We start from the raw sequence: 27,200 nt of genomic DNA, 5'->3' as shown, positions 1-27,200 counted from the left end.
TTGTGAGGACATGACCTTTGGAACATTTGCAGCTATCTTGCATCCATAAGGAGAGGGCCAAAAAAATCACAGGAATCAACCCAGAGCCCTGAATTTATTGAGCTGGTAAATTTCTAAAATGTGAAAATTCCTTAGTTCTAGATTTTTTGCTATGTGTGAAAAATATACTACAAGTATTTTAAGCTATGTTTACATAGGTACTCTGTTCTAGCAGTTAAAGACATCATAATTCATGTACTACACCAAGAAATTTTCTGGGAGATTAAGTATAAATAAGCATGAAAAATGTTTCACATGTGCTTAAAATGTAAGAAACGCTTAACATAATTCAACTGTTACTATAAATGTGTGTAATTAGTGTTGCTGTTTTTCAGTAATCTACTGAAAGGTTGTTGCTACAAACTGTGAATGATGCCAGGAATTTTGGCCTCCAGAGGAGAGGAATTTGATCTGGGGCCACTGATAAGGCTTGATCACTCTGAGCTTTTGTGTAATAAAGCTTTGTTAAAGTATAAATGAGATAGAGAAAGCTTCTGACATAGACATCAGAAGGGGACAGAAAGCGTGCTCCCTTGCTACTTTTTAGCAAGAATTTATATACCTATTAGAAAGCTGCTAATCAGAGAAAGGAAGCATCTCAAAACTAAGAGAGCTGCACTGTGCCCCTCACCCACAACATGCAGTTGGAGACAGCATTGGCACAAGGTGTTATCTTGGGCCATAAAACAATTGACGTGAATCTTGATGAAAGGCAGATTTCTAAGCAAATATATAACTCATCATCATGTGAAAAATGCATTGGTTAGCTGAAGGTTTGAGATAAATTTAAGTTCAGGTGGAACCAGGTGTCATGATGACACCGAATTTTGAAAAGAAAAAAAAAAGTCTGCCACTTGCAGTTTTATTTCCTCCTGCCACTTGAAGACCTCTGGCCTCCCTACCTAGGATATTAACTCATTCTCCCCTTTCATTTAGGAGAATTATGTTGTCAAAGGAAAGGGGCACCGTTCTCATTCCACAACTTCTTTTGACCTGGTCAGGGGCATCGTCCCTAAATTTTTGAGGAAACATATTCTCCTTACCCTCATATTGAGGGTCTCTCATCCAGGGCCCCAAATAGTAGTTGGAGGAGGCTGTGGCACTCATAGGAGCCTGAACAACCATTTGTAACTTAAAAGCCTCCATGTGGCTAGAAATAAATCCAGCTACACAATTACAGATGCAGGGAGAAAACAGCAAAAACAGAAAAATTAGCAAAGTTAAAAGTCACATTATGTCCATAGTTAAGGTACAAAGTGTTACAGTCCATTTTAGGATTGTTAGATGTCATCACATTAAGAAGAGACATCATGTATGATTGTTGTTGGTGAAGGTAGTCTCAGAATTGGAGAAAGTCCTTTCCCTGAAGTGGAGACACCCACCTGATGAGGTAGGGAGTGCACTGCAGACCCAGAAATTAATCCATTTGTGGAATGCAGCATAGGAATGAACCCAGGAAAGAAAGTCGTTGTCCTGAGGATCAAACAGCAGACTCAGGACTTTAGGAGTCAATAGAAGCAAACCCACATAGATTATCAGGCCTATCTGAAAAGCAAGAAGTAAAAGCATAGAGAATACAGACATAAAATGACATCCCTTAGTTTGGGTCAGGATGCACCCAGCAATCAATTTCTGGCACACTGACAGTTGTGAGAGAAGAAAGAATAACCTGGTAGGTGCCTTCCCAGAGAGGCTCAAGAAATTGCTTCCCGGATCCCAATGTCTTTAGCAAGACCTTGTTTCCAGGCTCAAACAGCAGTTTGTTTGACTCAGAGACTGGGTCAGAAGTCACCTCCCTGTGTTCCTGTAATGTCCCTGTTGAAAAGCTAAAAGTTGAGTTACATAGTTAATTCCAAGGCTTTAGGAAAACACTGGTGTAAACCTTTAAGAATTTCTCATTTAGCATTTTCAGAAATTATTAATCAGCTCTTCTCAGACTGTAACTATCCTTTATCAGTAATCTTTGCTACTCTTTGCTATATATTTTTTAATTTTTCCTCAGTATATTGTAATTTTTCCTGCTTATGTTTTAAACTTTCTTTCCATATTATAGCATGAGCATGTAAAGTCAAATAAGCATATTCAGAATCAGCATAGATATTTATTCACTGTCTTTTGCTTAACTCTAGAGCTTGGGTCAGATTCACAAGCTCCAATAGCTGAACATTTATCCCTGAGTGGAGAGACTTTGTTTCTGAATCCTGTCCATCCATCACCACAGCATAACCAGTTTTCTATTTCCCATCCCCCCAAAAAGAACTGGCATCTGTAAATATTTCCATGTCAGAATTTTCTAATGGGGTGTCCATTAAATCTATCTGAATTGCATAGTTTAAAGTTAGAAATTGGGAACAGTCATGACTGGGTATTTGATTTTCCCTCTCAGGAAGTAAAGTGGCAGGATTTAAATTTCCACAAACTTTAAGCTTAGTTATTGGTCCTTTTAACAACAATGACTAATATTTAAAAAGCTGACTGTCATCCAAATATTAACCTTAGAGTTTAAGATTTTATTCACATTATGAGAAGTCAGTACATACAGATTTTGCTCATTAGTAAACTTAAGAGCTTTCAGTTCAGTTCAGTTCAGTTCAATCGCTCAGTCGTGTCCGACTCTTTGCGACCCCATGAATCGCAGCACGCCAGGCCTCCCTGTCCATCACCAACTCCCGGAGTTCACTCAGACTCACGTCCATTGAATCAGTGATGCCATCCAGCCATCTCATCCTCTGTCGTCCCCTTCTCCTCCCGCCCCCAATCCCTCCCAGCATCAGAGTCTTTCCCAATGAGTCAACTCTCCGCATGAGGTGGCCAAAGTACTGGAGTTTCAGCTTTAGCATCATTCCTTCCAAAGAAATTCCGGGGCTGATCTTCTTCAGAATGGACTGATTGGATCTCCTTGCAGTCCAAGGGACTCTCAAGAGTCTTCTCCAACACCACAGTTCAAAAGCAGCAAATCTTCAGCACTTAACTTTCTTCACAGTTCAACTCTCACATCCATACATGACCACAGGACAAACCATAGCCTTGACTAGAGGGACCTTTGTTGGCAAAGTAATGTCTCTGCTTTTCCATATTCTGCTGCTGCTGCTAAGTCACTTCAGTCGTGTCTGACTCTGTGTGACCCCATAGATGGCAGCCCACCAGGCTCCCCCGCCCCTGGGATTCTCCAGGCAAGAACACTGGAGTGGGTTGCCATTTCCTTCTCCAATGCATGAAAGTGAAAAGTGAAAGGGAAGTTGCTCAGTCGTGTCCGACTCTTTGTGACCTCATAGACTGCAGCCTACCAGGCTCCTCTGTCCGTAGGATTTGCCAGGCAAGAGTACTGGAGTAGGGTGCCATTGCCTTCTCCATTCAATATGCTCTCATTAGCAAAACAATAGTAGCAATTACCCTTAAGGAATGTGGCAATAGCCTTCCCCCCCCCCGCCCCCCCGCCCCAGTAACAAACTAAACTTTGATCCTGTGGGCAAGCCCAAAGTGGGAGCCTGCAAGAGAGCAATTTGAAGAGCCTTAACAGCCTTTTGAGTATCCGGAGACCAAACCAGCTTGTTGGTTTGGACCTGCTGAGTTTCAGTCATAAGTTTATATAAAGGCCGAGCAAGTTCCCCATAGGAATCCGAATGTGGCAATAGCCTGTGATGCCCCCAAATCCTCTCAATTGTCTTAAAGTCATAGGTAGAGGATAATTTAGTGTAGGCTTAATTCTCTGAGGGCCTATGTCCCTCATCCCTTCTAGAAAAGAAAGCAAATCAATGACTGAAAGTCAAATCAATGACTGAAATAATATTTGGCTTGTTCAGAAATTTCAGACAACAGAGTACAAGGATTAGGCACCCTGGGGTGTAAAGGAACCGCAGCCTCACTTATTATTTGTAAATCTTTAACTAGTCTTCATTTATCATTTAACTTTTCTTAACACCCAAAATAGGAGTGTTGCATGGACTGTGAGAGGTAATTAATAACTCTTGCTCCTTTAAATACTCAGTGGTGGGTTTTTCTTAACCTCGAGTTTCAGTGGATACTCCTTTTGATGTGGAAATAGGCGAGGGTCTTTGAGCTTAACAGCAACATGAAGAGCATTTGTGCTCAACCCCGTTTTTCCATCAGCCCACACTCTAGGATTAATGGGAGAGACAGAGAGGGCTCCATGTTCATGAAAACAGAGGCACAGACCTTGCTCAATATATCCCTCCCCAAAGGGGTGGAGGAGACTCTGGCATGATCAGAAACTCATGTGAAAACAGCAAAGTCCTGGTTGCAGCTTAAAGAACAACTGAAATAATAACATTTGGTTCATCCAGAGAGTCCCATTACAAAAGTGTATTGGGGAAAAAGTGGGCCAGGGGCTTCAGCAAGCATAGAATAAGTTCCCCTGTTGTCTAAAAGGAAATTGACTGATTGGCCCCCAAAGTTATCAATATCTAGGGTTCCTCAGGTGTAATTAGAACAGGAGTTTGTGTGGGGACCCCTGGGCACCTTCAGTCCTGATTGTCTTGAGAGTCCAACCCCTGGGCCCTACACCTTAGAGGGCAGTTTCCTCTCCAGTGTGGTCCTTTGCAGACCTGACATGGAGCTGGGGGGAGGCTTAGACACCTGAGAGTAATCCTGCTTGAGGTGCCCCTCCTTTCTACAGTAATAGCAAGTCCATCCCTTTTCACCTGGGTCCCTCTGGGCAGTTTTTCTGGCAAATTCAAAGCAGATTTGAAAGTCATTGTTCAGGCTTCAGTCTTTCCTAGTCTTTTTATGACTCTTCTGCTCCTTCTCCCTGCCATAATAAACTGTCTGAGCCACTTGTAATAGGTTATCTAAGACTGATTTGGTACATATGTCTGTTAGCTTAAAGTGGATATCTGGAGCCTACTGAGTGAGAAATCGATATTTTAAGATAATTCCTCCTTCTGCATTTTAGGGATCAATCTTAGTGAATCTGTGAAAGGCTTCTTGTAGTCTATCTAGGAATTTACCAGGAGCTTCCTTCTCTCCCTTTTGTTCTGTTTGTCAACTTGGCATAGCTTAAAGTCTTAGCGTGCACCCACTGGAGTCCTTTAAGAACATAACTAACAAAGCGACCCTGGTCCCCATCTTCTTTTAGCTATGTTATAGTCCCTGTCGGACTCTGTTGTGGGGACTGTCTAATTCCCAGTAGGGAAGGTGGCTATCTCACTCTCCCCTTTTTCTGCTGATTTATTGCCAATTTGTTCATCTCCCTAAACAGTTTTTCCCTAAAACTCGAGTTTTTGAGTCGTGAGTTAGTGTCTGTCCCAAGGCATACATTACATCTCTCCAAGTAAGGTCATAAAGTAAAGTTAGTCATGTAAAGGCTTCTATGTACTTTTTGGATCCTCTAAATAGTTTTGACTGTAATTGGGACTATTTGAGTTTCTACCAAGACTAAGGCAATCCCTCCTGGAAGAGTGGCCTGATTTTCAACCTGTTCAGTTGGGAGCCCTGGATACAGGGGCATAATAAGAGGACAGGAGGGAGCTGAAGGTTTTGCACTCAAATCTGAACCCTTAGGACATAAGTCTGGCATGTCCCAGATACAGAAAAATAGTAGCATATGTGGTATTTCTACCCATTTCCCCTGTTTTCTAAAAAAACAGCCTAATTGTAAAACAGTATTATAATTAAGAGATCCTTCAACTGGCCAGCATTCCCTGTCTTCCAAAGGATACTGTGGCCATTCAGTATCACAGAAAAAGATCAGGCATGTCTTTTGTAAATTCTAGAGATTAAACTCGTCCCATTAAAAAAAAAAAAAACATTTTAATGGAAGTGGAAATGCTAGCTCCAATCTGTAAGAGAGAAAAAAAGTGGCATGTATAGCCATGGTTTCTTTCTACCAGAGGAATCTATCCTAGCTCTAGATGGGGGTGGTGACAAACCCCCTTTCCAGGTCACTCTCCCCTGAGGCAGGCAGCCAGGAGAGTGGCCCCTGATCTGAGAGATCTTCCTGGAGCTCCTGAACATGCTCTTGTAAATTTCAGCTCCTAGCAAGGCTAGGTGCTTCCAAACTTGTGGTCTAAATAAAAGTACATAGTAACAGCATGGATCACAAGTCCCTTGAAAGTCTGTGATTGGACAGATTAGGTCAATAGTTCTAATTCCCAGGCAGTAAAGAAATGGTCAAAGAGACCAGAAAATTTGACCAAGAAAGGCGAGTTCAGTCCATACACTTCACCCATTTCTGGCTGCTCCCCCAGAGGAGACGTTGGTGCCTCTTGACATTAGCAGGTCAGTATAATCTCCTGACAGGGTTTCGGCCATAAGCCATATGAAGTCACTGCAGAACCGCAGATTAGGGCACAATTCTTGCTTCACACTTGTTTGTGAATCTCTTTCAATAAATCACACACACAGGCACACTGTAGAGTTAGTAAAGCAAAGCAAAAAAAAACAAAAAAACAAAAAAACGTGTTTACTAGGTTAACAAAGAACTAGAGCTCCTTGTGTCCTTACTTTGTGCTCAGAATCCCATATGAGACACAAAGATGAAAGGTTGCTGTAATGAGCCATGAACAATGGCAGGATTCTTGGCCTCCAGAGGAGCAGAATTCAATATGAGGCCAGTGATGTAGCTTATCACTCTGAGTGTTTTGTGTAATAAAGTTTTATTAAAGTATGAAAGAGATAGAGAAAGCTGCTGACATAGACATCAAAGGGGACGGAAAGAGTGCTCCCTTGCTAGTTTTTACCATGAAGTTATAAACCTATTCAGTTCAACTCAATTCAGATGAGTTGCTCAGTCGTGTCCAACTCTTTGTGACCCCAAGAATCGCAGCACGACAGGCCTCCCTGTCCATTGCCAACTCCCGGAGTTTACTCAAACTTCTGTCCATCAAGTCGGTGATGCCATCTAGCCATCTCATCCTCTGTCGTCCCCTTCTCCTCCTGCCACCAATCCCTCCTAACATTAGAGTCTTTTCCAATGAGTCAACTCTTCGCATGAGGTTGCCAAACTAATGGAGTTTCAGTTTTAGCATCAGTCCTTCCAATGAACACCCAGGACTATCTCATTTAGGATGGACTGGTTGGATCTCCTTGCAGTCCAAGGGACTCTCAAGAGTCTTCTCCAAAACCACAGTTCAAAAGCATTAATTTTTCAGTGCTCAGCTTCCTTCATAGTCCAACTCTCACATCCATACATGACAACTGGAAAAGCCATAGCCTTGACTAGACGGACCTCTGTTGGCAAAGTAATGTTTCTGCTTTTGAATATGCTATCTACGATGATCATAACTTTACTTCCAAGAAGTAAGCCTGTTTTAATTTCATGGCTGCAATCACCATCTGCATTGATTTTGGAGCATAAAAAAAAATGAAGTCTGACATTATTTCCTCATCTATTTCCCATGAAGTGATGGGATAAGATGCCATGATCTTCGTTTTCTGAATGTTGAACTTTAGGCCAATTCTTTCACTCTTCTCTTTCACTGTCATCAAGAGGCTTTTTAGTTCCTCTTCCCTTTCTGCCATAAGGGTGGTGTCATCTACATATCTGAGGTTATTGATATTTCTCCCAGCAATCTTGATTCCAGCTTGTGCTTCTTCCAGGCCAGTGTTTCTCATGATGTACTCTGCGTATAAGTTAAATAAGCAGGGTGACAATATACAGCCTTGACATACTCCTTTTCCTATTTGGAACCAGTCTGTTGTTCCATGTCCAGTTCTAACTGTTGCTTCCTGACCTGCATACATATTTCTCAAGAGGCAGGTCAGGTGCTCTGGTATTCCCATCTCTTTCAGAATTTTCCACAGTTTATTGGGATCTGCCTTTTGCATAGTCAATAAAGCAGAAAGAGATGTTTTCCTGGAACTCTCTTGCTTTTTCGATGATCCAGCAAATGTTGACAATTTGATCTCTTGTTCCTCTGCCTTTACTAAAACCAGCTTGAACATCTGGATTTTGACGATTCACATATTGCTGAAGTCTGACTTGGAGAATTTTGAGCATTACTTTACTAGCCTGTGAGATGAGTACAATTGTGCAGTAGTTAGAGATCTCTTCAAGAAAATCAGAAATACCATAGAAACATTTCATGCAAAGATGGGCTCGATAAAGGACAGATATGGTATGGACCTAACAGAAGCAGAAGATATTAAGAAGACATGGCAAGAATACACAGAAGAACTGTACAAAAAAGATCTTCACGACCCAGATAATCACAATGGTGTGATCACTGACCTAGAGCCAGACATCCTGCAATGTGAAGTCAAGTGGGCCTTAGAAAGCATAACTACGAACAAAGCGAGTGGAGGTGATAGAATTCCAGTTGAGCTATTCCAAATCCTGAAAGATGATGCTGTGAAAGTGCTGCACCCAATATGCCAGCAAATTTGGAAAACTCAGCAGTGGCCACAGGACTGGAAAAGGTCAGTTTTCATTCCAATCCCAAAGAAAGGCCATGCCAAAGAATGCTCAAACTACCACACAATTGCACTCATCTTACACGCTAGTAAAGTAATGCTTAAAATTCTCCAAGCCAGGCTTCAGCAATATGTGAACCATGAGCTTCCAGATGTTCAAGCTGGTTTTAGAAAAGGCAGAGGAACCAGATCAAATTGCCAACATCCGCTGGATTATGGAAAAAGCAAGAGAGTTCCAGAAAAATATCTATTTCTGCTTTATTGACTATGCAAAAGGCTTTGACTGTGTGGATCACAATAAACTGTGGAAAATTCTGAAAGAGATGGGAGTATCAGACCACCTGATCTGCCTCTTGAGAAATTTGTATGCAGGTCAAGAAGCAACAGATAGAACTGGGGATGGAACAACAGACTGGTTTCCAAATAGGAAAAGGAGTACGTCAAGGCTGGATATTGTCACCCTGCTTATTTAACTTTTATGCAGAGTACATCATGAGAAATGTTGGGCTGGAAGAAGCACAAGATAAAATCAAGATTGCCGGGAGAAATATCAATAACCTCAGATATGTAGATGACACCACCCTTATGGCAGGAAGGGAAGAGGAACTAAAAAGCCTCTTGATGAAGGTGAAAGTGGAGAGTGAAAAAGTTGGCTTAAAGCTCAACATTCAGAAAATGAAGATCATGGCATCCGGTCCCATCACTTCATGGGAAATAGATGGGGAAACAGTGGAAACATTGTCAGACTTTATTTTTCTGGACTCCAAAATCACTACAGATGGTGACTGCAGACATGAAGTTAAAAGATGCTTACTCCTTGGAAGGAAAGTTATGACCAACCTAGATAGCATATTCAAAAGCAGAGACATTACTTTGCCAAGAAAGGTCCGTCTAGTCAAGGCTATGGTTTTTCCTGTGGTCATGTATGGATGTGAGAGTTGGACTGTGAAGAAGGCTGAGCACCGAAGAATTGATGCTTTTGAACTGTGGTGTTGGAGAAGACTCTTGAGAGTTCCTTGGACTGCAAGGAGATACAACCAGTGCATTCTAATAGAGATCAGCACTGGGATTTCTTTGGAAGGAATGATGCTAAAGCTGAAACTCCAGTACTTTTGCCACCTCATGCGAAGAGTTGACTCATTGGAAAAGACTCTGATGCTGGGAGGGATTGGGGTCAAGAGGAGAAGGGGACGACAGAGGATGAGATGGTTGGATGGCATCACTGACTCGATGGACGTGAGTCTGAGTGAACTCCGGGAGTTGGTGATGGACAGGAAGGTCTGACGTGCTGCAGTTCATGGGGTCGCAAAGAGTCGGACGCGACTGAGCGACTGATCTGATCTGATTGAGCATTTTTGGAATTGCCTTTGGGATTAGAATGAAACCTGACCTTTTCCAGTCCTGTGGCCACTGCTGAGTTTTCCAAATTTGCTGGCATAGTGAGTGCAGCACTTTCACAGCATCATTTTTCAGGATTTGAAATAACTCAACTGGAATTCCATAAGCTCCACTAGCTTTGCTCAAAATAATGCTTTCTAAGGCCCACTTGACTTCACATACCAGGATGTCTGACTCTAGGTGAGTGATCTCACCATCGTGATTATCTTGGTTGTGAAGATCTTTTTGTACAGCTCTTCTGTGTATTCTTGCCACTTCTTCTTAATATCTTCTGCTTCTGTTAGGTCCTTATGATTTCTGTCGTTTATCAAGCCCATCTTTGCATGAAATGTTCCCTTGGTATCTCTAATTTTCTTAAAGAGATCTCTAGTCTTTCCCATTCTGTTGTTTTCCTCTATTTCTTTGCATTGATAGCTGAAGAAAGCTTTCTTATCTCTCCTTGCTATTCTGTGCAACTCTGAATTCAGATGCTTGTATCTTTCCTTTTCTCCTTTACTTTTCACTTCTCTTCTTTTCACAGATATTTTTAAGGCCTCCTCAGACAGCCATTTTGCTTTTTTTTCATTTCTTTCCCATGGGGATGGTCTTGATCCCTGTCTCCTGTACAATGTCACAAACCTCGTCCCATAGTTCATCAGGCACTCTATCTATCAGATCTAGGCCCTGAAATCTATTTCTCACTCCCACTGTATAATCATAAGGGATTTGATTTAGGTCATACCTGAATGGTCTTCTGGTTTTCCCTACTTTCTTCAATTTAAGTCTGAATTTGGCAATCAGGAGTTCATGATCTGAGCCACATCAGCTCCTGGTCTTCTTTTTGCTGACTGTATAGAACTTCTACATCTTTGGCTGCAAAGAATATAATAACCTGATTTCAGTGTTGACCGTCTGGTGATGTCCATGTGTAGAGTCTTCTCTTGTGTTGTTGGAAGAGGGTGTTCGCTATGACCAGTACGTTCTCTTGGGAAAACTCTATTAGTATTTGCCCTGCTTCATTTCGTATTCCAAGGCCAAATTGCCTGTTACCCCAGGTGTTTCATGACTTCCTACTTTTGCATTCCAGTCCCCTTTAATGAAAAGGATTTTTTTTTTTTTTTTTTTTTTTTGCGTGTTAATTCTAAAAGGTCTTGTAGGTCTTCATAGAACCATTCAACTTCAGCTTCTTCAACATTACTGATCGGGGCATAGGCTTGGATTATTGTGATAATGAATGGTTTGCCTTAGAAACGGACAGAGATCATTCTGTTGTTTTTGAGATTGCATCCAAGTACTTTATTTTGGACTCTTTTCTTGACCATGATGGCTACTCCATTTCCTCTAAGGGATTCCTTCCCACAGTAGCATATATAATGGTAATCTGAGCTAAAGTCACCCATTCCAGTCCATTTTAGTTCGCTGATTCCTAGAATGTCAACGTTCACTCTTTCCATCTCCTGTTTGACCACTTCTAATTTGCCTCGATTCATAGACCTGACATACAGGTTCCTATGGAATATTGCTCTTTACAGCATCGGATCTTGCTTCTATCACCAGTCATATCCACAACTGGGTATTGTTTTTGCTTTGGCTCGGTTCCTTCATTCTTTCTGGAGTTATTTCTCCACTGATCTCCAGTATCATATTAGTAAGCTGCTAATTAGAGAAAGAAAACACCTCAAAACTGAGAAAGTTGCACCAGGCCCCTCACCCACAACATGCATTTTGAGACAGCATTGGCACAAGATAAGTCATCCTGGGCCATAAAACAGTTGAGATGAATCTTGAAGAAAGGCAGATTTCCAATCAAATATATCATTCATTAACATAGCTTAAGGAAGACATTTCCATGAAAAAAAAAATGCATTGGTTAGCTCAGTGTTTAAGATAAATTTAAGTTCAGGTGGAAACAGGATGTTTTCATGAGAACACAGAATTTTAAAAGGCAAAAAAAAAAAAAAAAAAAAAAAAACCTCTCACTTGCAGTTTTATCTCCTCCTGCTGCTTGGGGAACTCTGGCCTCCCTACTGAAACTATTTCCATTCTCACTACTCTTTGCAACCCCATGAACACTAGGCTTCCCTCTTCTCCACTATCTCCCAGAGTTTTTTCAAGTTCATATCCATTGATTAGGAGATGCCATCTAACCATCTCATCCTCTGCCACTCTCTTCTTCTTTTGCCTTCAATCTTTCCTAGCATCAGGGTCTTTCCAATTTACTAATTCCAAGTTACTAATTCCGAATTAGTAATGCCTTCCAAATCCTTGACCACCAATAGAGACTGGAATTAGGAGCAGTTGATGGCTTCCCAGGTGGCTCAGCAATAAATAATCTTCTGCAATGCAGGCGATTCAGGTTCAAAATTCGGGTCAGGAAGATCCCCTGGCGGAGGGCATGGCAGCCCTCTCCATTGTTGTTAGGAAAATTCTCTGGACAGAGAGGCCTGGCAAGCTATGGTCCATGTGGTCACAAAGAGTAGGACATGACTGAAACAACTGAGCACTCATGAATATGAACGTTCATAATTACAGAGAATGCAGTGAAGTACCATGCTGATTTGAAGGGGGAAATCTAAACCTAGCTATTTGCTATACCTATATTGTTTTCCTTTGTTGGGACTTCAGCTTTATACCCTCTGGAAGAAGCTAAACTAAAAGAGAACATGAACATTCTGGAAACAAGAGCAAAGGGGGTAAATTAAGAACTGCATTCATTATAGTGTTAGGCAAGTCATTCCTGTGTCACCAGCCGATATGTTCATCTCTACTAAGTATAGCAGATTAGACCCAGAACTAGGATGTACTTCATAAAAAGAATGTTTTAGTGATATCTTTCTAATTAGGCAATAAATGTGTGATAACTCTGAGTTAAACTCATATAATAATGGGAAAAAGAGTTCAAGAATTTTTTTTTTTTTTTAACTCCTAGAATTGTCAGTACTTCAATAGGCTGAACTGTGAGGCACATTAAAACCTCATCAGGGATCCCAGAGGGAAAGGGGAGTATTCTTAGGACATCTCTGGATAAGCTGTGCTGTGCTTAGTTATTCAGTTATGCCTGACTTTGTGACCCCATGGACTGTAGCCCACCAGGCTCCTCTGTCCATGTGGACTCTCCAGGCAAGAATACTGGAGTAGGTTGCCATGCCCTCCTCCATAAGGATCTTCCCAACCCAGGGATTGAACCCAGATCTCCTGCCTTTCAGGTGGACTCTTTACCATCTGAGCCACAAGAGAAGCCCCTGGATAAGCTAAGGAGTCCAAAGACCAAGAATGATGGCCAAAAGTTCCCAAAGGATTGGAGTGTACTTTCTTCTGAATCTGCTTTGTGGAAACAAGGCTGCAAAAATCTTCGTGTAGTGTGGGATCCAAAGTAAGTTCAATGGAAGCATCATTAATTTTCATGTCATCTTTTTAGATTCAAAAAGAGCCTTAGTCAACCTAAAAGAAATACAGAAGCCCACCTAGCAAAATGGGCATATTTCATATAGCAAAGAGGGAAAGATGCACTAAATCAATAGCCCTCAAACTTCAATGCCCATTAGATTCAACAAGAGGACTTCTTAAAATGCAAATTTGTGCACAAAAATTATTTGAAGTTTTCATTTCTTAGGTCTGGAGTTTACCTGAGATTATGCATTTTCAATAAATACTCTGTTTTTTTTTTTTTTTTTTTTTTGTTCCAATTTTATTTTATTTTTAAACTTTACATAATTGTATTAGTTTTGCCAAATATCAAAATGAATCCGCCACAGGTATACATGTGTTCCCCATCCCGAACCCTCCTCCCTCCTCCCTCCCCATACCATCCCTCTGGGCCGTCCCAGTGCACCAGCCCCAAGCATCCAGCATCATGCATCGAACCTGGACTGGCAACTCGTTTCCTACATGATATTTTACATGTTTCATTGCCATTCTCCCACATCTTCCCACCCTCTCCCTCTCCCACAGAGTCCATAAGACTGTTCTATACATCAGTGTCTCTTTTGCTGTCTCGTACACCGGGTTATTGTTACCATCTTTCTAAATTCCATATATATGCGTTAGTATACTGTATTTATGTTTTTCCTTCTGGCTTACTTCACTCTGTATAATAGGCTCCAGTTTCATCCACCTCATTAGAACTGATTCAAATGTATTCTTTTTAATGGCTGAGTAATACTCCATTGTGTATATGTACCACAGCTTTCTTATCCATTCATCTGCTGATGGACATCTAGGTTGCTTCCACGTCTTGGCTATTATAAACAGTGCTGCGATGAACATTGGGGTACACGTGTCTCTTTCCCTTCTGGTTTCCTCAGTGTGTATGCCCAGCAGTGGGGTTGCTGGATCATAAGGCAGTTCTATTTCCAGTTTTTTAAGGAATCTCCACACTGTTCTCCATAGTGGCTGTACTAGTTTGCATTCCCACCAACAGTGTAAGAGGGTTCCCTTTTCTCCACACCCTCTCCAGCATTTATTATTTGTAGACTTTTGGATCGCAGCCATTCTGACTGGTGTGAAATGGTACCTCATAGTGGTTTTGATTTGCATTTCTCTGATAATGAGTGATGTTGAGCATCTTTTCATGTGTTTGTTAGCCATCTGTATGTCTTTTTTGGAGAAATGTCTATTTAGTTCTTTGGCCCATTTTTTGATTGGGTCGTTTATTTTTCTGGAGTTGAGCTGGAGGAGTTGCTTGTATATTTTTGAGATTAGTTGTTTGTCAGTTGCTTCATTTGCTATTATTTTCTCCCATTCTGAAGGCTGTCTTTTCACCTTGCTAATAGTTTCCTTTGATGTGCAGAAGCTTTTAAGGTTAATTAGGTCCCATTTGCTCATTTTTGCTTTTATTTCCAATATTCTGGGAGGTGGGTCATAGAGGATCCTGCTGTGATGTATGTCGGAGAGTGTTTTGCCTATGTTCTCCTCTAGGAGTTTTATAGTTTCTGGTCTTATGTTTAGATCTTTAATCCATTTTGAGTTTATTTTTGTGTATGGTGTTAGAAAGTGGTCCAGTTTCATTCTTTTACAAGTGGTTGACCAGATTTCCCAGCACCACTTGTTAAAGAGATTGTCTTTAATCCATTGTATATTCTTGCCTCCTTTGTCGAAGATAAGGTGTCCATATGTGCGTGGATTTATCTCTGGGCTTTCTATTTTATTCCACTGATCAATATTTCTGTCTTTGTGCCAGTACCATACTGTCTTGATAACTGTGGCTTTGTAGTAGAGCCTGAAGTCAGGTAAGTTGATTCCTCCAGTTCCATTCTTCTTTCTCAAGATCGCTTTGGCTATTCGAGGTTTTTTGTATTTCCATACAAATTGTGAAATTATTTGTTCTAGCTCTGTGAAGAATACTGTTGGTAGCTTGATAGGGATTGCGTTGAATCTATAAATTGCTTTGGGTAGTATACTCATTTTCACTATATTGATTCTTCCAATCCATGAACATGGTATATTTCTCCATCTATTAGTGTCCTCTTTGATTTCTTTCACCAGTGTTTTATAGTTTTCTATATATAGGTCTTTAGTTTCTTTAGGTAGATATATTCCTAAGTATTTTATTCTTTCCGTTGCAATGGTGAATGGAATTGTTTCCTTAATTTCTCTTTCTGTTTTCTCATTATTAGTATATAGGAATGCAAGGGATTTCTGTGTGTTGATTTTATATCCTGCAACTTTACTGTAGTCATTGATTATTTCTAGTAATTTTCTGGTGGACTCTTTAGGGTTTTCTATGTAGAGGATCATGTCATCTGCAAATAGTGAGAGTTTTACTTCTTCTTTTCCAATTTGGATTCCTTTTATTTCTTTTTCTGCTCTGATTGCTGTGGCCAAAACTTCCAAAACTATGTTGAATAGTAATGGTGAAAGTGGGCACCCTTGTCTTGTTCCTGACTTTAGAGGAAATGCTTTCAATTTTTCACCATTGAGGAAAAAAATAGAAATCATTCCAAGCATTTTTTCTGACCACAATGCAGTAAGATTAGATCTCAATTACAGGAGAAAAACTATTAAAAATTCCAACATATGGAGGCTGAAGAACACGCTGCTGAATAACCAACAAATCACAGAAGAAATCAAAAAAGAAATCAAAATTTGCATAGAAACGAATGAAAATGAAAACACAACAACCCAAAACCTGTGGGACACGGTAAAAGCAGTCCTAAGGGGAAAGTTCATAGCAATACAGGCACACCTCAAGAAACAAGAAAAAAGTCAAATAAATAACCTAACTCTACACCTAAAGCAACTAGAAAAGGAAGAAATGAAGAACCCCAGGGTTAGTAGAAGGAAAGAAATCTTAAAAATTAGAGCAGAAATAAATGCAAAAGAAACAAAAGAGACCATAGCAAAAATCAACAAAACCAAAAGCTGGTTCTTTGAAAGGATAAATAAAATTGACAAACCATTAGCCAGACTCATCAAGAAACAAAGGGAGAAAAATCAAATCAACAAAATTAGAAACGAAAATGGAGAGATCACAACAGACAACACAGAAATACAAAGGATCATAAGAGACTACTATCAACAATTATATGCCAATAAAATGGACAACGTGGAAGAAATGGACAAATTCTTAGAAAAGTACAACTTTCCAAAACTGGACCAGGAAGAAATAGAAAATCTTAACAGACCCATCACAAGCATGGAAATTGAAACTGTAATCAAAAATCTTCCAGCAAACAAAAGCCCCGGTCCAGACGGCTTCACAGCTGAATTCTACCAAAAATTTAGAGAAGAGCTAACACCTATCCTGCTCAAACTCTTCCAGAAAATTGCAGAGGAAGGTAAACTTCCAAACTCATTCTATGAGGCCACCATCACCCTAATACCAAAACCTGACAAAGATCCCACAAAAAAAGAAAACTACAGGCCAATATCACTGATGAACATAGATGCAAAAATCCTTAACAAAATTCTAGCAATCAGAATCCAACAACACATTAAAAAGATCATACACCATGATCAAGTGGGCTTTATCCCAGGGATGCAAGGATTCTTCAATATCCGCAAATCAATCAATGTAATACACCACATTAACAAATTGAAAAATAAAAACCATATGATTATCTCAATAGATGCAGAGAAAGCCTTTGACAAAATTCAACATCCATTTATGATAAAAACTCTCCAGAAAGCAGGAATAGAAGGAACATACCTCAACATAATAAAAGCTATATATGACAAACCCACTGCAAACATTATCCTCAATGGTGAAAAATACTCTGTTAAATATTGAGTTGCATCCCTTCAAAATTGTATGTGTTGAAGCTCTAAACCCCAATGTGACATAAAGATAGGGCCTTCAAGAAAGTAATTATGGTTAAATGAGGTCATAAATGTGGAGCACTAATCCAATAGGACTAAGGCCCTTATAAGACCTTATAAAAGGCAGAGGTACCAGAGACTCCCCAACCGCCATCTCTCCACACACAGAGAAAAGTCCATATAAAAGCACAGTGAAAAGATGGCTTTCTGCAAGTCAAGAACAGAGGCCTTATTAGAAAACAGCCCTACTGGTGCGTTGATCTTAGTAATATTTGACATGAGCTGTATTGGATCGTACATTTGAGTGAAATACTGGTCTGTCCCTCTTCACAGGGCCTTTATTTATTTGATGTAACAATCAAAGTTCAAAGAGAAAAAAATTATGGAAGATTCATGCTTCTCACCAGTTCACTTCAGGGTCAAAATATGAAAATGGTCTCTGTTCAATTTGCTAAAAGAATTAAAATTTATATTTTAATTTCCACCCACAGCCTATTTAATTTTTTTTAGTGTTATATATTATATGTAACAGGTGGGATTATCTTTTTTTTAATTATTATTATGGTTTCCCTTGTGGCTCAGCTGCTAAAGAATCCACCTGTAATGTGGGAGACCTGGGTTCGATTCCTGGGTCAGGAAGATCCCTTGGAGGAGGGAAAGGCTACCAACTCCAGTATTCTGGCCTGGAGGATTCCATGGACTACACAGTCCATCAGGTCACAAGGAGTCAGACACGGCTGAGCGACTTTCTCTTTATGATATCATCATCCATACCAGACCCTGAGAGCAAAAAGATACTTGCCTTGATTTATCTCTGTTTCAAAACCATCTGGTATTTGATAGAGATATTTTACAGCTGTGCTTTAAAAGATGCAGTGGTCAACCATCCTGAACTGGTTCTGAGTTGACCACAGAAACACACTTGTGCAGATGAGACCTGAAGGTGTCTGAAACTTACCTTTGCTTTATTACCATACTAAAATCTCCACCCAAGGAAAATATATCTACTGTTCTAGGTACTTGTGCAAAACATGGAAGACTATACATGCCTCAGTTGCTCATAACTTCCCCTGAAATTTTTCTCCTCTGTCCTAGAGCCAGTCAATCTAAAAATGAAAAACACGAGAATAGCAAGTTGTTTTATTTGGGGAAATATGAGGACTGCACTCCAAGAAACAACACCTCAGACAGCTATAAGAAACTACTCTTAAGAGGGACGGGTTGGGGAGGGGAGGTCAATATATATGTGAATTTGGTGAAAGGGGAATACATGAAATTTAGCACATAATTTTGGCAGAAGATTTTTGCCATTCATGAGGAATAGTTGTCACCATAAAGGATTTTAGTGCTTTTCTAGACATGAGGAGATACAAGAATTTGGCTCATAAAATTGGCTTCTAAAAATATCCAACTATCTACCACTTTTTTGCCCCAAGCACACAGTGTCTTATTTCTGCCGTCCACCCTGAACTCCTTTCAAGCTGTGTTGAAAATCAGCAACTGCAGTGGCATATGATTTAATTCTTGTAGAGGCAGATGGTGTCAATGACAAGTGCCAGTGTGTAGTTGACAGGGCCCACTCATAGTAATACATTTGACCATATTTTAGGAGACATTTCATGATCATTTTGTCCTACAGTGCTAAGAAGGCTCATTCCTAGGTCTGGTGAAGATTTTGCTGATAGGCCGCTCAGTGTGTTTTTACTGGACTGGGTCTTATAAATCATAATCAAAAGACTCTGGACCACCTGTCTTCCTAATATGGTATAATCCAGGAAACATTCTCTTTTGTTGTATCTTTCCATATCTACAGTTACAAGATTAAAATCATTGATTTCAAATAAAACCACATTTTTTTTCAGAAGCTCTGTCATACATTTGGTTATGCAATAAACAACAATCTTGTAAAACAGGCAAAATACAAAAACATAATTAGCAGTGTTTTTAAAGTAATAAGTGAGAATTAAGCCTAAAACTTCCATTAAGTGCAGCCCAGTAAATCCTCAGGTCATCTAACTCAAGTCTATTCTGTACCAAATTTTATTTTTCAGAAGAATTACATATTGGTGTTGCTCATAAGGTTCCCAGCCCAATTTCCTAGTGTTACTACTAGGCTGGTTAGCCTTAGTATAATGTAATTGTTCCCAAGATAAAGTGATGACTTAAAACTTAAATGATCACAGCCTGGTATTAAATGCATAAATCTATCCCATAATTGTGGGAGGTTTTATTTCTTGGCTTAATTTTTGCTTATTGTTCTGATTGAGCTTGAGTAACTGTCAGGTTGGATGAGTTACAAACTGGAATCAAGACTGGTGGGAGAAATATCAGCAATCTCAGATATGAAGATAATACTATTTTAATGGTAGAAAGTGAAGAGGAACTAAAGAACCTCTTGATGATGGTGAAGGATGAGAGTGAAAAAAGCCGGCTTAATACTAAGTATTAAAAAATCTAAGATCATGGCATCCGACCACATCACTTCATGACAAATAGAAGGGAAAAGGTAGAAGCAGTGACTTATTTCCTCCTCTTGGGCTCTAAAATCACTGAGGATTATAACTGCAGCCATGAAATCAGAAGACAATTGCTTTTTGGGAAGAAAGCTATCACAAACCTAGACAATGTGTTGAAAAGCAAAGACGTTACTTTGCCAACAAAGGTCCATATAGGCAAGTCTTTCCAGTTGTCATGTATGGTTGTGAGAGCTGGACCATAAAGAAGGCAGAGAGCCAAAGAATCAGTGTTTTTGAACTGTGGTGCTGAAGAAGACTCTTGAGAGTTCCTTGAACAGCAAGGAGATCAAACCAGTTAATGTTAAAGGAAATCAACCCTGAATACTCATTGGAAGGACTGATGCTGAAGTTGAAGCTCAAGTATTTTAGTCAACTGATGTGAACATCTGACTCATTGGAAAATACTCTGATGCTGGGAAAGATTGAAGGCAGAAGAAGAGGGCCTTCAAGGATGAGATACCTGGATGACATCACTAATGCAGTGGACATGAACTTGGGAAAACTTCAGCAGATGGTGAATGACAGGGAGGCCTGGTGTGCTGCAGTCCATGGGGTCACAAAGAGACAGACAAGACTAAGGAACTGAACAAGCAACAAGAATAAATTAAGAAGAAAAGTCATATTTATGGCCAGGGTCAGAGAAGACATTATTAATTGGCCAGGTAAGAGAATCTCACCTAGTAATATAAAAAATAGCCTGAACAGAACTGAATAAGACTAAAATAAATTTGCAAAGGGCCATCAAATTAATGCTTTGGAGTGGAGAAATCCACCAAAGTAATCTAGAAGTAATACACACAAGTAATTTCTCACAAATTAAAAAACTGGATCAGCTTCTAAAACTAGCATAAGATCATGCCCATAATAGAAAAACATTTTATTTATATGAAAAAGTTCAGGAAGCCAAAAAAAAAAATTATCAATGATCATTCAAATCAGATCCAGCAACTTGGGTAAGCTGTTACTTCTAACATTGTCTTCTTCTGTTCTGTGTGTAAGTGTAGTTTCCTCTCTTGAGAAATGTTTTAAAGGTCTGATGCCAGTTCAGTTCAGTCACTCAGTCGTGTCCGACAGTAGTCTTCTCTATAGACCAGTCCAGTCTAGGGGCCTTTGGAAGTGGAAATTAACTTGAGTCATTTTCCCTTCAATTTCACTGTGCATAAGTAGTTAAGCATACATAATAAAGATCCTTCCATTCAGGTTGGAGATAGTCTATCCTTTAAATTCTCTGTTTTCCAGTATATATAACAAAATCCCTGGTTACAGGATGTGGGGCATATGATCTTTATCCAAAGATAGATTACTGGGATAAAAATTAGAAAAAAATTTAGAGTGTCCTTTTGATAATTCAATTAAACTTTACATTGATATAATGTAACAGCAAGGAACTGTGTGAAAAGTGAGTCAGTAAATACAAATATCCATTAACAAAATTTGGATTTAACTTTTATTTAAATGAGCTTACAGATGGCACCAGTGGTAAAGACTATGCCTGGCAATGGAGGAGATACAAGAGATGCAAGTTGGATCCTTGGATTGGGAAGATTCTCTGGAGTAGGAAATGGCATCCCACTCCAGTATTCTTGCTTGGAAAATTCCATGGGCAGTGGAGCCTGGAGGGCTACAGTCCATGGAATCACAAAGAATCAGACACAACAAAGCACAGACACACATACACACATTCGTTTAAACATAATATTTTTCTCTCTAAATTTACCACTACCAAATATGTCTAAATTAAGACAAATTTGTTTACAAAATAAATCTGTTCTCAACAAATTTGGCCTAATAACTTTATAAAAATAAAATTGATCATACAGGTTTTTGGCTTTGCTGAAACTTTTATAAGGAGTCTTAGATTGAACTTTTAAGAAAGTTATTTATGTCTGCCTTCAAAGATATAATTTACTAAAATACTACAAGTCATAATTAATTTGAGAGGAAGGTTTTACTTACACCTGGAAAACACAGATTCAAACCAGTAATTTTTCAGACAGAAACTATAAAAATTATTGCCATACTCACCAATTCACTCTGTCTTATGTAAATTTTTGTTAATAGTTTTATGAAGCCATCAGGATTCCAATTAGGATTTCTTAATTATTTACTTCGAAGGAAAGTTATGACCAACCTAGATAGCATATTAAAAAGCAGAGACATTACTTTGCCAAAAAAGGTCCGTCTAGTCAAGGCTATGGTTTTTCCAATAGTCATGTATGGATGTGAGAGTTGGACTGTGAAGAAAGCTGAGCACCAAAGAATTGAAGCTTTTGAACTGTGGTGTTGGAGAAGACTCTTGAGAGTCCCTTGGGCTGCAAGGAGATCCAATCAGTCCATCCTAAAAGAGATCAGTCCTGGGTGTTCTTTGAAAGGAATGATGCTAAAGCTGAAACTCCAATACTTTGGCCACCTCATGCATTAGTATACTGTATTGGTGTTTTTTGTTTTTGTTTTTTGTTTTTTTCCTGACTTACTTTGCTCTGTATAATAGGCTCCAGTTTCATCCACGTAATTAGAACTATTCAAATGCATTCCTTTTAATAGCTGAATAATATTCCATTGTGAATATGTACCACAGCTTTGTTATCCATTTGTCTGCCAATGGACATCTAGGTTGCTTCCATGTCCTGGCTATTATAAACAGTGCTGCAATGAACATTGGGGTACACGTGTCTTGCGGGGGTCCAGCCCCAGAAGGATCCAGGGGAACTCTCAGGATGAACAGCGTTGGTGAGAGAGATGACACAGGTCTTATAATGGACTGGGACCTGGTGGTCCAGGGTCAAAAATAAAAATGAAAAATAGAAAGAATAAGGGAGAGAGAAAGAGGCTAATATTCCTTGGTTTACACAGAAAACCAATAAAGCCTCTGACACGGGACTTGCTTTGTTCACGGAGGCCTCAGGCGCCCTCTCGGTGGGATGAAGATGCAAAGTGCCTTCCCGATCGGGTCTTAGAAACCCAGGCAAAAAAGTGAACTCAGAGGGCCTCTGTGCTCCAGGGATTCAGCCTGAAAAAAAGGGAGAAAGAAAGAGAGAAAGAGAAAGAAGGACACGAAGACCAGAGCTCTGGTGAAGTGGGATCCGCAGCTTTATTTTCAAAAGGAACTTTTATACTCTGAGTTACACATTTCTCAAAGTGAAAGATACAGAGTCAGTTCAACATTCCATCAATTTTACCTTTATCAAAACCAGGACATTTTCTGTACACCTTTTCATAAACAAAGGTCTTATGTTATGTCTGGCCCTGTCTGTGGCCTGTTAACATTTCATGACTCTTTTCTGAAGGTTGATCAGCCAGAAAACTTGTTTTTCCTTAAAGTGTTTTTTTCTTTATTTCTCCCAGCCTCTGAAAGTACTAAATAAAGTTACATTCTCACGCAGCAAAAGTGCAGTGGGTCACAACACAGAAAGAACTTATTAGCTCAAAGGTCTGATGTGGTTAATACCAAGGTTACTACTTGTTTTTCTTACATTCCAACTACATTAACTAATGCACTCCCAGGTCCACAATGGATAAGGGATATGGGAACTTGGCAGCAAGCATTGGCCCAATAATGAAGCCCTTTACCAATACTATTCTAATAATTTTTCATCCCTCAAAAGGCTCTATGCTCATTAGGACTTTCAGAATACTTAGGCTTCCCTTGCCTTTTATTGCTGGGGAGTTATGTGTTAGTTGCAATGGTATGGGTAAACCTGCCAAGCAAGCTAAAATGCTAACAGAGTGGTTAGAATTGAAATACTCATTTCAAGCCCAGGAGACTTATAACTAGAGCCCTAAGTTGATTTTTTTTCAGAGAAATGTGGTCAGGGATAGCCCCCTGTTAATGTCAGAAGAGTTGGTGAAAGGCATAATGTAGTAAACATTAGACCGACAGACTTTGGTTTCCGGATAGATGTTCTAGCAGGTCCAGGGAGTCCCTTGAGTCCTGATCCACTTTGTCTGTTAGTTCTCTTCTGCATGACCTTGTCATGGGGGGATCTCCTGTGCTGGCTCCAGGTAGTGTCTCTTTCAATTCTGGTTTCCTCAGTGTGTATGCCCAGCAGTGGGATTGCTGGATCATATGGCAGTTCTACTTCCAGTTTTTTAAAGGAATATCCACACTGTTCTTCATAGTGGTTGCACTAGTTTGCATTCCCACCAACACTGTAAGAGGGTTCTTTTTTCTCCACACCCTCTCCAGCATTTATTGTTTGTAGACTTTTGCATGGCAACCATTCTGACCAATGTGTGATGGTACCTCACTATGGTTTTGATTTGCATTTCTCTGATAATGAGTGATGTTGAGCATCTTTTCATGGTTTGTTAGCCATCTGTATGTCTTCTTTGGAAAAATATCTGTTTAGCTCTTTGGCCCATTTTTTGATTGGGTCATTTATTTTTCTGAAATTGAACTGTAGTAGTTGCTTGTGTATTTTTGAGATTAATTATTTGTCAGTTGCTTCGTTTGCTATTATTTTCGCCTATTCTGAAGGTTGTCCTTTCACCTTGCTTACATTTTCATTCGTTGTGCAAAAGCCTTTAAATTTAGTTAGGTCCCATTTGTTTATTTTTGTTTTTATTTCCATTACTCTGGGAGGTTTAAATTGAACATAAGAGATATCATACAGTAGCATACAAGTCTCTTCTCCACTCTTGGCTGCCCTAAACTCAGTGCAATGTTGTGGCATGCAGGTGGTGGTTTTACCAGGTAGATAATGGGATCATTCACAGGAAAACCATGAATGTTGCTTCCCAGTGGATGGTCTTGACCACCGAGCATGGAGTGCAGTGTATGAGCAGGACTTTTGAGGAGGGATTCAGGGATAGAGAGTGGAGTAGATATTGTTTGAGTTCCCAAAGCTGGGTTGGAAGGGAAAGAGGATTACAGTGATTAGACTCCCTTTGTCCTGAAATAGGCAACCTAATACTGAATCCCAAATACCTGTCCATTGCTGGGAGGTAATAATTAGAAGACATACCCTCTCTATGCCTCAAATTCCTCCCTAGAAATGGCCCGTTTGCTATCTGATGACTGCACTTGTGTCCTCACACCTTGTTACCATCCCAAACTCCACCAACCCCAGTGCTGTCCTCATTAGCTGCACTTATAAGGCCCCTACTCCAGTGTGAACTCTCTGATGAATATTGAAAGCTAGAGCTAACGGTAAAAGATTTCCCACATCCACTGCACTCATAAGGCCTTTCTCCACTGTGAACTCTCTGATGACGAAGAAGGTTCAAACTGCTAGTAAAACATTTTCCACATTCACTGCACCTATAAGGCTTTTCTCTACTGTGAATTCTCTGATGATACCAAAGGCCAGAGCTAGCAGTAAAAAATTTCCCACATTCACTGCATTTATAAGACTTTTACTGGGGTGGTGCATTTGATTAAAGGATGATCCATAGTCAGTGCCCTTATATGGCATTTCTCCCCTGTGAACTTTCTGATGATAATGGATGCCATGCAGAGTTATAAAAGATTTCCCACATATGCATATTAATACCAGATATAAATGTAATATTGAATATTTCCCAGTGACTTGAACCTGACATTAATTTAGCTTAATTTCTCTTGTATTTAGAATTGTTTGATTTGTATTCACTTACATTTATTTAGGCCAAATAAATAGAGCTCATTCGCAAATTAACTTCAGTAATATTATCCAAAGACAAAGACATGTACTGAGATATACATATACCCAGACAACAAGGAATCCAGCTTGATTTTCTAAACTTAGTCATAACTCAGGTATCATTGAATAAAAACTCACTAATTGTAAATAACTGTTGGAATAAGAAAAAAATTTAAACGTTTCATTTTCCACTTTTTTTTTTTTTTTCCATTTCAGGAATTAAAGATGTCTATATAAGTGATCCTGAGTGCTCTGGTCTCAAGGCACAGGGAGCAAAAATCAGGTCCTCCTAGTAGGACTTATTCTCTCAGGGTCATAATTCTGAAGAATTATTTTTCCTTCAAGCTAGCTTTCTCTATTGGTTTGGAATTAAACTTGTTTGGAGTCAGTTAACTTTTGATTGGAATTGGGTACTTAATTAGCTCTTAATTAACTAAGTTCATGATTTTTGGAGCTAACCCCTTTTCTTCCTTTAATGGTTTTAAAAAGTTGGTCACACAGTGTAACAAGAGCATTTGTGTGTAACTCAGACCAACCTAATTTGTCTTCTGACTAGAGTAGCCAAATCCTCATCTAAGTCTTCCAAAAAGATGAGTTAAGTGAAGGATCCCTTTCATGGTTACAGAATGATTCTGGTGCATTTTTTTCTTCTTTCAAAACTTCTCTAATAGTCCGTAATTAACTTATTCACTGTTTGCTTGCACTGTTGAATATCTAGTTTTTTGAAAAAGTGCTGGGATAAGTTCGAGTAATTTATGAACTAACTCTTTGCATTCAGTGTGAGCCTCTGGATTATGTGATTCAAAATCCATTAAGAGGCATTTCCATTCTACTTTCTCTATCCATTACCTTGCTTGCTATGCTTTCAGAAACTAACAGCTATATTAGTTGATATAAATTTGAAAACCCCAGCTTGTAGTATCAGATGGTTAGCTCAAATTCCTTAGCAAATCCTAATGGATTCTTACTTAGATGGGGAAATTTATTAACAAAGGCTCTAAGTTCTGCTAGGGTTCTGGGTATGTATGTAAACACCGAGGACAGTTCATCTCCTTCTGGAATAGGTTTCTCTCTAAGGGGACTATAAGCACTTGTGATTTTCTTATCCTCCTTCACTGCATAAAGGAGCAGCAGGAGGCAGATGAATTGTAAGAGAAAAAGAGATAGTATCTGGCTAGTTAATTCAAACTGAAGGAGATACATTAGAGGAACAGAGGGAGAGACAGAGTCAGTTACAGAGTGCTAGCAACCTCTTTTCTTCTGATAATAGTTTCAAGAGAAACTTCTAGATAGCTATCAAAATAAGCAAGCATTCCATTAAATCTGTTTGAACTTATGGCCAGCTTTTTCTAACTGCACACAACAATATCAATTTTGGAATGTAAAAAGAATCTCAGTTTTGTCATTTTATGTTGAGATCCTTTTAACATAGTTTTTCTAATGAAGAAGGTACTTGCATGTGTAAGTTTTGTATGTACATAACCCTGGCTGTGGTATCAGTTAGAGGTTGGGTTTCAGATGCCCTTTCTTTCTGTGTTTGAGAGGCTCTATTTCCCATCTTAAATTGAATTTGTCAGGGATAAAATTTAGCAGTGAAATTATGTGGTGGGCCAGTGTGCTGCTTGTGAGCTCAACACCTCTGGAAATCACCCTAGAGTCGTCTCAGCCCTTTTACATGTCTAAGTTTCTCCCCTCAGTGATCTAAGGTCACTGCTGATGCTTGGATTGGTGCATGGACAATTTTTATCCACAACTCTTGGACAAGCAAGTGTTTTAATTAATGACTGGGATACCCTATGGGACCACTGCACAGTATGAGAACTTGGCCTCCACAACTCCTGTAAATTTTTCAGTCACTTAAGAAAGCCATACCAGTCCTGAGGAGTCTTATCTCTTCTCTTTGGAGCAAAACTCTCATATATCTTCACTTTTATCCCAACAAATTCTATTAAGTCAGCCAAATTGAGGGAAAGTATCTGATCAGCCTCTTCTTCAACCACTCAGAAAAGGCCACTGAGTC

The sequence above is a fragment of the Bos javanicus genome, chromosome X, assembly GCF_032452875.1.
Source record: "Bos javanicus breed banteng chromosome X, ARS-OSU_banteng_1.0, whole genome shotgun sequence".
NCBI classification, from domain to species: Eukaryota; Metazoa; Chordata; class Mammalia; order Artiodactyla; family Bovidae; genus Bos; species Bos javanicus.
The sequence above is the reverse complement of the archived record's forward strand: the minus strand, read 5'-3'. Positions refer to the sequence as shown.